Raw genomic sequence first — 11,685 nt, 5'->3', positions numbered from 1 at the left:
AAAGCAAGAGGCCATGGCTGAGGCCCCGTCAACGCCTATCCCTGGGCCCTGGGACCACAGGGCTGTGGCCGGCCCTGCGGCGGCCTCAGAGGGCCAGCCTGGCCAGGCGGCAGGACCACCAGCCCCATGGGGAGGGCTAGGGCAGGGGCTGTGCCCAGGAGATGGGGCTCCCCATCTGTGCAGGCTGCAAATGAGAGGCCGTTCGTAGGGGACGGGGGTGTCTCCAGGAGTGCCCACGGACAGACAGGTGGTCAGGGTGCCAGCAGATTGGGAGGGGGAGGGCCGCTCCCCAGAACCCCGATGGGCCAGGGGTGCCGTGCCCGGGGCCCACCAGGACCAGCCAGAGCTGATCTCCTGGTCTTTCATCGTCGAGGGCCATGAATGAGAGGTCCAAGGCTTGAATGTGAGGACCCTCTAAAGGGACCAATGGGCAGCTGACAGGCCGGGGGGCGGCTGGCCGTCTGCAGGGGCAGGGCCTGGGGCTCGCGGGGCTGGGGTATCTCTGGAAGCAGGGGCGTGGGCAAGGCCTGGCACAGAGCAGCAGCTCGGGAGGGCAGTCACGCTCCCCCAGCATCACACAGGTGGGCTGAGCAGCAGCTCGGGAGGGCAGTCACGCTCCCCCAGCATCACACAGGTGGGCTGGGGGAGCAGACTGCTGAGGCCGTGGTCACTGGGCGCAGGGCGTTCAGCCATCATCAAGGTCACTGTTCCCCTCCGCGAGCACCATGGCCTTGTCTGAGCAAAGCAATTCCCTCTGTCACAAAACCTCCCGGCCCTGAGTGATCCAGAGACCCGGAGTGCATCGGCCCCACAAGCAGAAGTGAAGTAGTTCCGTCTGCGTCACGGGTTGACAGGCACGAGAACGCGTCTAGGATTCAGGCGACATCTTCCCAAGGCCTCCCGGGAGGTTTCATGTCCTGCAGACACAGACAGCGGCCCGGCCCTGACCTGGGGGCAGGTGCGTCTTCCTCTGCGGTAGGAGGCGAGCGCCCTCTCGGGACGCAGGGCAGGACTGAATCCCTGGGGAGGCGGGGTGCTTCCTGAAAGTCACCTGCATTCTTGTGCTTTGCGTCTGTATTTTACAATGAGGCCCTTGCAGCTGAAACGCTGCCCCCCCTGCTTCCTCTGCTCTCGGGCCAGGGGACTGGGGCCTCCCCGGGAGACACGGGTCATCCCAGGACGGCCGCTCTCCACCCAGACCTCTCCATCTTATTTTGCTAAGCACGGTGAGCTTCTGTCATTGATGAGAATAACTGACTTGTTTTTAATCTATATCAAGGCCCAGGTTGAGAACCGGACAATGCGACGCATTTATTACTTCACTCTGCTGTTTATTCTAGTGTGAAATTGTTTTCCAGGGGGTGGTTGATCCCGCCGAGACAGTCTGCCCTTGCGGGCAGTTTGCTGGCTGCACCGACCTGCCGTCACGGTGCTGGCGAGGCTTTGTCGCACGTCAGCACCGCGCCGTCCTCTGTCACTCAGCCCAGCCCGGCGTCCTTCGCTCATTTTCCGAGGGAGGCTCTGGGGAGTGATTGATGTCTTGTCTTCTCAGAAAGGAAGAGTGAGGAGGTTGCTGGCCAGACAAGGAGGGTCCCTGGGCAGGTCGGGGGCTGCACCCATGATGGGAAGTGCCCCACCATCCTGTCTGTTGTAGAAAGCGTGGAGTGGCCCACCAGGGGACCCCCAAGGCTACTGGTTGATAGTGAATGGTCGTGGGTGCTGCCTCTGGGCTGGGTGGCGGGCGAGTGAGCACAGACGTGCATCTGTGGGTGAGCCTTGTCCCCGCATGCCTGCCGCCGACCCAGGAAGGTTCCTGGAGGGATGGACCAGCCCCTGGGGAGCAGAAAGCCTGAAGGGGCTGCCCTGGGGGAGACACGCCGGCTGGGAGGGCGTGCTTCACTGTGCCGGGGGCTTCTCACCCTGAGGCCTCTGGTGCTGAGCGTGGGCCCCTCTGAGCACTCAGCAGCACCCACACTGCCTCCAGGAGTCCTGGGAGCAGGAGCCCCGGACCCCCAGGCTCTGATGATCGAAACTGCCTCCAGACGTCACCAGCGTCCCCGAGGAGATGCCCACTCCTGGAGAACCAAGCTGGGGTGAGAGGAGAGGACCCTGTGTGTGCCCCACCCTGGAGGCGCTTCAGCGGCTGCTCCATGCCTGGAAGGGAGGGGTGGCTCCATGTCCCCCTGCCACCTTGGAAAGATCACTTCTCCAAGTCGGTCTTCCCGAGGGCGTGATGGTTCTGATGGAGCTGTGAGCTGTGGAGGGTGAGAGAGGACTCTGCTGTGGCGTCCGGGGAGGATGGGGCAGGTCTGCCCTAGGAGAACAAGAAAGCTGGACCCCTGAGGGCATGTGGGGTCCGCTCCCAGTCCCGCTGACCCTCACCAGCATCGCTGCCCTGGGTTCTGCCCCCAGGTCCTTCCTGTGCAGGCCGTCCAGTCACTGGGGCCCATCCTCCCCGTCACTGGGGCCCGTCCTCCCCCTCACTGGGGCCCATCCTCCCCACTGTCACTGGGGGTCCGTCCTCCCGTCACTGGGGCCTGTCCTCCCTGCTGTCACTAGGGGCCCGTCCTCCCTGTCACTAGGGGCCCATCCTCCCCCATCACTGGGGCCCATCCTCCCCCGTCACTGGGGCCCGTCCTCCCCATCACTGGGGCCCATCCTCCCCCGTCACTGGGGCCCATCTTCCCCATCACTGGGGCCCATCCTCCCCCATCACTGGGGCCCATCCTCCCCCGTCACTGGGGCCCGTCCTCCCCATCACTGGGGGCCCATCCTCCCCCATCAATGGGGCCCGTCTTCCCCATCACTGGGGCCCATCCTCCCCCATCACTGGGGCCCGTCTTCCCCATCACTGGGGGCCCATCCTCCCCCGTCACTGGGGCCCGTCCTCCCCTGTCACGGGGGCCCGTCCTCCTCACTGTCACTGGGGCCCATCCTCCCCCGTCACTGGGGCCCGTCCTCCCCTGTCACGGGGGCCCGTCCTCCTCACTGTCACTGGGGCCCATCCTCCCCATCACTGGGGCCCGTCCTCCCCATCACTGGGGGCCCATCCTCCCCTGTCACTGGGGCCCGTCCTCCCCATCACTGGGGGCCCATCCTCCCCTGTCACTGGGGCCCGTCCTCCCCTGTCACGGGGGCCCGTCCTCCTCACTGTCACTGGGGCCCATCCTCCCCATCACTGGGGCCCGTCCTCCCCATCACTGGGGGCCCGTCCTCCCCATCACTGGGGCCCGTCCTCCCCCGTCACTGGGGGCCCATCCTCCCCCATCACTGGGGCCCGTCCTCCCCATCACTGGGGGCCCGTCCTCCCCATCACTGGGGGCCCATCTTCCCCGTCACTGGGGCCCATCCTCCCCGTCACGGGGGCCTGTCCTCTCTCCCTGATGGCCCTCATCCTGCTGTGCCTGCCAGAGCCTGACTGCGAACACAGGGCTCCTCTGGCCAGGGTGTCATGTGGACCAGGCTCTGAGTCTGTCCAGGAGTGAGGTGTCTACAGAAGGGGTGCGGGGCCCCGGCCCCTGTAATCTCACCCCCAGCGGGGCCTGTCCCCGGCCCTCCTCACCATCCTCAGGACAGGAGGCATCCTCACAGCTGAGAGTCCGGGCCCTTCTCCCCCTGCTGTCCCTTGGGGTCTAACTGAGTCAGGAGCAGGTGCCCTCCACACTCTCCACGCCTGTCCTGCCCCTGCGGCCTCTCCATTCCTCCTCTCCTGTGCCCAGTCCAGAGTGAGACCTGCCAAGCTCCGGGCCCCCGTGCGCACGGCCAGGCCTTTCCCTATCACGTGGCTGAGGGTTTGGAGGGAAGGGTGTGGGGACGATGCTTCACGAGGCTGCTCGCTCCCCACCTGGGGGGCTCCTGGCACGAGTCTGGGTCTAGGGCCCAGGGTCAGGGCAGGGCTGAGGGCGCTGTTCTCAGGGCCTGGTGGAACCCAGAGGCAGGTTGAGAAGGGTGACGGGCATCTGAAGAGCCTGAGAACGCTGACGTCTCTTCCTAAATGGAAGGGCTTTCGTCACTCTTAGCTTATCTCCCGTTTCTTCCTCTCTCACCCAAGGATCCATGGGGTGGAGGACCCCCTTGCCCAGGCCCAGGGCCTCCTGCATCCACGCTCACAGGGGTCCCCCCAGCTGGCGTGTGACATCCAGGGTCTAGGAGACGCTCACACTGTGGGCCAACCCCTCCCAACAGGAGAGGGTCACAGGGGACCTGCGGAGCTGGGGCTGAGGTCAGTGACGGGGGTGAAGGCCCGGGGGGCAGGGAGGGACCAGTCGGGGGCAGGGGCTTGGGAGGGGGATGCCAGGGCCTGGGGGCAGGCTGAGGGCACATGCTCGCAGAGCCCATGGGTGCACGTCTGCTCATGGGTGCACCCCACACACTGTGCACACCCGCCCAGTGTGCACATCCGCCCAGTGTGCACATCCACAAACAGGTGAACACCCGCCCAATGCACACCCACACACTGTGCACACCCGCCAATGGTGCACACCTGCCCAGTGTGCACACCCGCCCAGTGCGCACACCCACAAACAGGTGAACACCCGCCCACTGCACACCCACCCTGGAGCACACCCACACACTGTGCACACCCACCCACTGCACACCCTCCCACTGTGCACACCCACACACTGCACACCCTCCCACTGTGCACACCCACACACTGTGCACATTCACACACTGCACACCCTCCCACTGTGCACACCCACACACTGCACACCCACCAATGGGTGCACACCCGCCCAGTGTGCACACCTGCCCACTGTGCACACCCACCCACTGCACACCCACCCACTGGAGCATACCCACACACGGGTGCACACCGCACACTGTGCACACCCACCCACTGTGCACACCTGCACGTTAGCGCACACGCATTAGTGCACACACACTAGTACACATCTGAGACTGACGTCGATGAAGGAGACCTGCTCCTCTCCCTGGAGGCAGTTCCCATCCTTCCATCATCTCAGCCCTCACATTCCATTTTTCACTCTCCAGTTTTTCCTCTCATATTTTTGACATTTCCTGGCTGACACCAACACTTAGCTGGCTGGACCCTGCTCCCCTGTGCCCTTAAACGGTCCGACTGGGAAGGCGCAAGGGGCCCACAGCCCCCCAGGCTTAAAAGAGGGCGGGGTTGGGAGGATGCCTGCCGGTGCTCAGGAGACAGCTGTTTGGTTGCTGGTTGCGGTTCTTTGGAAACTCGATTAACAAATAAGCTCTTCTCGAAATTACATGAAAGCTACGTGAGGCTGCTTGGGTATGTGCCCTGTGTGGCCGGTAAGGACTGTGTTCCACTCATCACCACCCCCAGGGCGCTTCCTGTGAAGCTGGTTCACAGGGATGGTCAGCGTGTCCTGTCCTGTCTGAAACTGTGGGCTCTGTGTCTGCGATGTGTGTGCAGATGTGGGGGTGTCTACGTGGTGTGCATGTTGGATGTGATGTGTGTCTGTATGATGTGGGTCGGGTAAGTGTGGTGTGTGTACATGTGTGTGCTGTGTGCAATGTGTGTGTACATGTGTGTGCTGTGTGCAACGATGTGTGTGGTGTGTGCAGTGTGTGTGGTGTTGGGGGGCGTGGATGGGGAGCAGGGCCAGGAGACGGGGGGACCACGCCAAAGGCAGGTCTGCATGGGGCTCTGGGGGCCCGGGCCTCCTCCGTGCCCTGGTTGGCGGGTGGTGGGCAGTAGGCGGTGGTTACGGGCCCCTCCCTGGCGGCTCTCCCCCCACCCCCAGCCTCTGATTCCACAATGACCACCGGCTCCTTCTTGCTGGCCTGTTCGCACCAGGCACTTGACAGCTTACAGCATCTTTCCTCCTCTCTGTAAAGCGCCCAACACCAGGCCTGGTGATGCAGCGGTAAGTAGCTCAGAGACAGCCTCCAGGAGGGGGTGGGCCGCGGGAGCGGACGTGAGCTGGAAGCCCACGGTCTCCCCCACTCGTAATGTGGCCCATCACCCAGAGGACAACATGCTTCCATGGCAGCAGCACTGAGACGGCCCAGCTGACCAAGTGGTTTCCATGGAAACCTGTTGTGCCTGGCAGAGCTGCTGGCTTCGAGTAGAGAAGGACAAGGAACACGGCCCACACCACGCGTGTTCTGACCCATCTCCCAGCTCAGCTCCTGTCACGTGTGCTTCTGTGCCGTGTGCAGGCCAGACATGGGGACCCAGGGCCTGTCCCCCACTTGCCCCCGTGTGGGACCCTCAAACCCTACCCTGGGCAGCGCCTGTCGGGAATCGTGACACGCTGTCCACATCCGAGTCTCTAGCGAGCATCACAGGTGTGGAGCCTCTCTAAAGGCGCTGGGGCCTCTCTGAAGGTGCTGGGGCCTCTCTGAAGGTCCTGGGGCCTCTCTGAAAGTGCTGGGGCCTCTCTGAAGGTGCTGGGGCCTCTCTGAAGGTCCTGGGGCTTCTCTAAAGGCACTCGGGCCTCTCTGAAGGTACTGGAGCCTCTCTGAAGGTACTAGGGCCTCTCTAAAGGTCCTGGGGCTTCTCTGAAGGTGCTGGGGCCTCTCTAAAGGCGTGGAGCCTCTCTGAAGGTCCTGGAGCCTCTCTGAAGGTGCTGGGGCCTCTCTGAAGGTCCTGGGGCCTCTGTAAATGTCCTGGGGCCTCTCTGAAGGTGCTGGGGCCTCTCTAAAGGTCCTGAGGCTTCTCTGAAGGTGCTGGGGCCTCTCTAAAGGTCCTGAGGCCTCTCTGAAGGTGCTGGGGCCTCTCAGAAGGTCCTGGGACCTCTCTAAAGGTCCTGGGGCCTCTCTAAAAGTCCTGAGGCTTCTCTGAAGGTGCTGGGGCCTCTCTGAAGGTGCTGGGGCCTCTCTAAAGGTCCTGAGGCCTCTCTGAAGGTGCTGGGGCCTCTCTGAAGGTGCTGAGGCTTCTCTGAAGGTGCTGGGGCCTCTCTAAAGGTCCTGAGGCCTCTCTGAAGGTGCTGGGGCCTCTCTGAAGGTGCTGAGCCTCTCTGAAGTCCAGGACGCAGGAAGCGGGCAGCGGCTTAGCCACCATCTCCAGTTAACAAGGGGACACAGCCTGCTCAGTCCTGGGGCAGCAGAGAGCCCATACGGGCTGGGAATGCTCAGAACTGACACATCGACCTGGGGGTCCCCTGGCCCCGACCCCTGACCCCACCCCTGGCCCTCTCCACAGCTCTTGCTGGGATGGACAGTCCACTCCAGTGGCTGAATTCTGGCAGCTTGAGTCTATCTTGAGAGCTTCCAGGGCTGGAACTGTTTTCTAGAAGCTTCTCTGGAGCCCCAAGCTTAGGCAGTGCTTGGGCTCCTGGCAGTCAGCCTGTTCTTCCATTCCGTCCCGAGGGAGGGCACCTCTGGGCGGCTCAGGGGCTTCGGGACCTGGGACCTACGGGACCAGGAGGGACATGAAGGCTTCTGGGTTTCGGTGGTGATGAGAACGGGTCCCAGGTCCTGTCAGGCTTCAGGCCTATCCTTACGGAGCCCGGCAACCCAGTATGGACAGCGCTGGGGGAGGTGGGGCAGCTGTGTGGCCCATAAGTGGGGAGAGCATTGGCCTGCCAGGAGTGCCGTCCACGGGACCCTGTCGCCCGTGGGGAAAACAGAGGGCAGTGCCCAGGGCATCAGGAGCTGGGGCTGGAGGGGAGTAGGGAGGCGTGAGGGGGCCCTCCAGAGGGGCAGGTGGAGGGGCTGCTGCTCCAGGGAGGGGGCCAGGCACAGCCCCAGCCCCACCACATCCCAGAGGCCCCCAGCTGCCCGCTGCTGTCCTGATGCCCAGGGTGGGGCTGGGGCATGGACGGGGGCGAGACTTCATGGGGCGGCGTGGAGGGCACTCCTGCAGCCTTCCTGCTCACAGCGCGGCCTCTTCAAACTGCCCCGAGTCTTGGGGAGCTGGTCCATGGCCCCCATGACATTTAGGGGTGGCGGCCACCTCCTCCGAGAAGCCTTCTCTGCTAGCTGCCCACCCATCCGGGCCGTCCCAGGACTCAGGGCTTTGGGGGCTGGAACAGGAACCGCCTGGGGAACCCAGACACGCCCTCCTGGACACCCAGCTCTGCGAGACATCAGTGCCGTCCCTGCTGTTACCTCCTCAAATCGCCCTGTTACTCTGCCCCTTCCTTCCACAGCCATCGGCACACGCACACCCCACTCTCTGCAAACGAGACGCTTCCTCTGTCAGTGGCAGCTCCTCATGGAGCCGTCGCCTGGCACCTGGGCACGTTCAAGGCACATTTACGTCACAAACAGGGGCACGGCCAGCTCCCCATCCCCAGACGCATGTCCTGGGCCTTCTGGGTCACCCCGCCCACTGTCCCCTCCCGAGAGCTTTACCCTGCTGCCTCTGGCCGAGAAAGCCTGCTTGTTTCTTGACAACAGAGCTCAAACATCAGCATCTCTGCAGCCCCAGGAGGGAGCGTGAGTCCTGAGACCCAGGGGCCATTCCCTGTGCTGTGACTCTGTGCTCAGCCTTGGGAATATCAGCTCTGAGGTCCAGCCCATCGTCTCTGCACTGAGTTCCAATCCTTATTTTGTGGTCCAGTCTATCAGCGACCCGTAACAGGCTCTGTGGTCCACAGTTAAATACTGTGTCCTCTCCGTGTCCATCCTGTTTATTTCTGTCTAAAGCTTGCTGCACAGAACAGGGCTGCTAAACGTAGTCTGTCACGCAGCTGAGAAAACAAACGAGACGGACCTCAGCAAGCTCAGGGCTGGCAGGGGCTGCTCCGCGCCTTGCCACTGCCAGTCCTGCAAAGAGCTCTCAGGGGCAGTGTCCCCATCCTCAGCGCTCTCTAAGCCCTTGGCTCACTTCACTTGCTCCCTCACAGACAATGACCGAGAAGCCTGTGATGTTGCAGGTGCTGTCCGCCCCTGGGTCACAGGAGGGGTGAGTAGGGTCCTGTCTTGTGTCCAGTTGCAGACTTGCCTTGATCTGCACCCAGACTCTGTGAACCTGTTTCCTTATCCGCAGATGAGGGATAACGTCGTTTCTCCCAGCTCTGCAGGTTCCAGGCCCCGTGACGCCCCGGCGTGGCGTCTGTGGGCGTTTTCTTCTGCTCCCCTGCACAGGGGCTCCCTTGGGTCCCTGGCACCCCTGACTCACCCGTTCTCTGTGCTGACAGGGTTTGGGAGGGTGGGAAGGACACCACCCGGGAGCTGGATGACCAGCCCCCAGGCCCCTGCAGTCCGGCCTGTCCCCTTGGGCAGGTTTGTCTGCAGTGACCCCAGGTGCCCTCAGGGCTCGTGGGTGTGCGCTGTGGGGTGACTGCAGGCTCAAGGAGCGGGGCAGGGTCCTGGGCTGTGGCCTCCAGCTGTTGGCCCTCTTTTCTTGGTCAGTGCTCCATCGACGTGCTCCTCTGTCCCAGCTGCGGGCTGCAGGCAAACCCCGGGTACTTCACACGACATACCCCGCCTGGAGCCCAGCCTGCCCGCTCTGGGGAGCCCGCACTCTCCCCAGGGGTCTGCACCCCTCGCCTCGGGCCATGGGGTCAGGGCCGGCCTTCCCGCCACCTCCTGTCCTTGCTGCACTGTCTCTTGAAAGGTCACTCGAACCCCACAGAGCACGTCCCTGTATCCTACATGCTCTCTGCTGCTCCCACTGCATGTGATGTAAATGCCTTTAATGCAAGGAAAAAGCTATTTAATGAAATGAATTATAAAACATTTACAGGGAAGTCCTGAATTTCAGATGACTCACTCGAAATGCAGACCCAACCTCCTGGCAGCACCTAGCAGACAGCTTGCACTCTTCGCTCTTCGGGAGCTTTGCAGGTCAGGGAGCCTCGGAGCACTTCTCTCTGCCACAAACACTTCCCTCCCCTCCTCTGTGTCCAGTTGGGAAGAGAACGCGATGCGCCTCGTTCGTCTGGACGGCTGGCCTGCGTGTGAAGCCAAGGCACCCAGTCTGCATGTGTGCGGTTCTCTTCGCTGCGGTTCAGGACGGCCCTGAGATGAGAGGCTGATTCTACAACCTCTGGGTGCTGGGGGAGGGAAGGGCCGCTGCGGAGCAGAGCGGGAGGCTGGGCTGCTGCGCCAGCGCAGGGCAGAGAGGGGCATGTGCCCGAGGAGTGGGGCTGGCAGGACGGGCTGCTCGGGAAAGGGGGGCACAGCCTGGGGCCACCACCTCGACCCTCCCGCCCCCCGCTGCCTCCCACACACACTGGGCGGCCCCTCCTGGGGCCCTCAGCCCCAGCACGTCTCCTCCTCTCCCGCTCGGACTGGCCCTGGCATCCCCGTCACTCTCTGTCCTCCTGGCCCTGCCCCGGTGGCCTCGCTGGCCCCGCGCCCACCCCTGGTCCCTCTGGCCGTGTGCGCCTGCTGCCCCCGCCATGCTAGACAGTAGGTGCACAGGGACTTACAGAGCCGTCCTGAGCTACTCTCCGGTACACAAGGCGGTCCTGCCGACCCAGCACCGAGCTGGGTGGACAGCAAGCAGGGCCAGTGGCCAGTGCAGTCTCCACGTCACGGCGATGAACTTGCTGGAAATCCGGAGGGGCAGGCCTTTCACAGGAGCCTGGTGATGCTTCGGGCGCCCGGCCAGGTGCGCTGCCTCTGGTTCTGGTTAAAGAAGCCAATTCGTCCTCTGCTTTGTACAGATCCATTCCACTCCCACACTCAGACAAGCCAGAGAAATGACAAGGGGGAGAACTGCCTCGCACAAAGACCTCTTCTTTTCAGTGTTTCTTATATTCGGAAGGAAAAAAAATTAGTGGATTTTCCAAGTCTTTTCTTATACTTGTTTCACTTATTCCTCACACCAGTTACATTTGTCCCCGTGAGCACAGGGTCACTCGAGGACCACTGTGTCCAACGTGGAACGATGTGACCCCAAGGCCAACACAACACCCTGGCAGAGAAGACCGCCCTCAGCTCAGGAATCTTAAAAGCAATGTGTGCAACAGGAAACGGGCAGAGTGAGCTCCCTGCAGCCGCAGGGCACCTGCTGACTGTGAAGCTGGGGGCCAGGCTCAGGTCAGAGGGCACCCCAGGCCCCCAGGCCCCCAGAGGGGCCCTGGGCAGTTGGCTTTGGGCCCCTCTTTCCTTCCTCTCTCTTTGCCAAGCCAGCCAAGACCCTGATGGATCCACCGTCAGTTTCCTGAGGGGGCAGAATGTAGGCTGCAGAGAAATCGCTCCGCCACCACAGGAGTCGCCCGGGAAGCCCGGCAGCTGGGCATGGGCGGCGGTCCGTGCCTCTGGCGCTGGCCACGCTCCCTGTGGGCACTGCCCTGAGCCTGTGAGGGTGCCCGACCCCTGGGAGGCAGCACGCAGCACAGGACCAGAGGCCCTGCCAGAGAGGCCGCCTGCAGTCCTCCCCCCACAGCTGCTCAGCCAGAAGGAGTTTTGTCCTGAAAGGCAAACAGTGTGGTTTCAGCGCTGCACAGCCAGGCTGCATCCTACACCCATCGTACTGGAGAGCGAGCCCAGGTCAGTCAGCAAATCACCCGGACACGGCCACCCCTCCCATCGGACACAAGCAAAAGCTTCCCAAGCCATGCAGATGTGAACGCAGCGGTGAGGGATTCACCGCAGTCTTCAAGAGCAGGAATGATTGACTCTTCAGCTAATCTTAGGTACAAGGCGCGTTCTCACGCTGTTTTACCAAATTCATCACACGGTGTTAGAAGTGGGAGGCAAGAGAAGAGCCAAGTGCTTCCTGCTCCCCAAAATGAATGGTGACATGATTCTTGACGTTTCTTGAAAATGGTGAAAAGTTTTTCCTGTTTGATGGTGGAG

At 62.7% G+C, this 11,685-nt stretch overlaps 1 long non-coding RNA gene across 1 annotated transcript; it reads right to left on the bottom strand.

The window, feature by feature from the left end:
* Positions 1-1,314: 1,314 nt before the first annotated feature.
* Positions 1,315-10,944, bottom strand: LOC113905200. The gene is made up of 3 exons (XR_003514612.1): positions 10,311-10,944; positions 9,650-9,830; positions 1,315-2,255 (listed from the first exon to the last, which is right to left on the bottom strand). It is a non-coding gene; the product is annotated as an uncharacterized LOC113905200 (long non-coding RNA).
* Between the last annotated feature and the right edge of the window lie 741 nt (positions 10,945-11,685).

The sequence above is a fragment of the Bos indicus x Bos taurus genome, chromosome 15 (assembly GCF_003369695.1).
Source record: "Bos indicus x Bos taurus breed Angus x Brahman F1 hybrid chromosome 15, Bos_hybrid_MaternalHap_v2.0, whole genome shotgun sequence".
In the NCBI taxonomy this organism is placed as follows: domain Eukaryota; kingdom Metazoa; phylum Chordata; class Mammalia; order Artiodactyla; family Bovidae; genus Bos; species Bos indicus x Bos taurus.
This window is presented reverse-complemented; position numbering and strand designations above follow the sequence as displayed.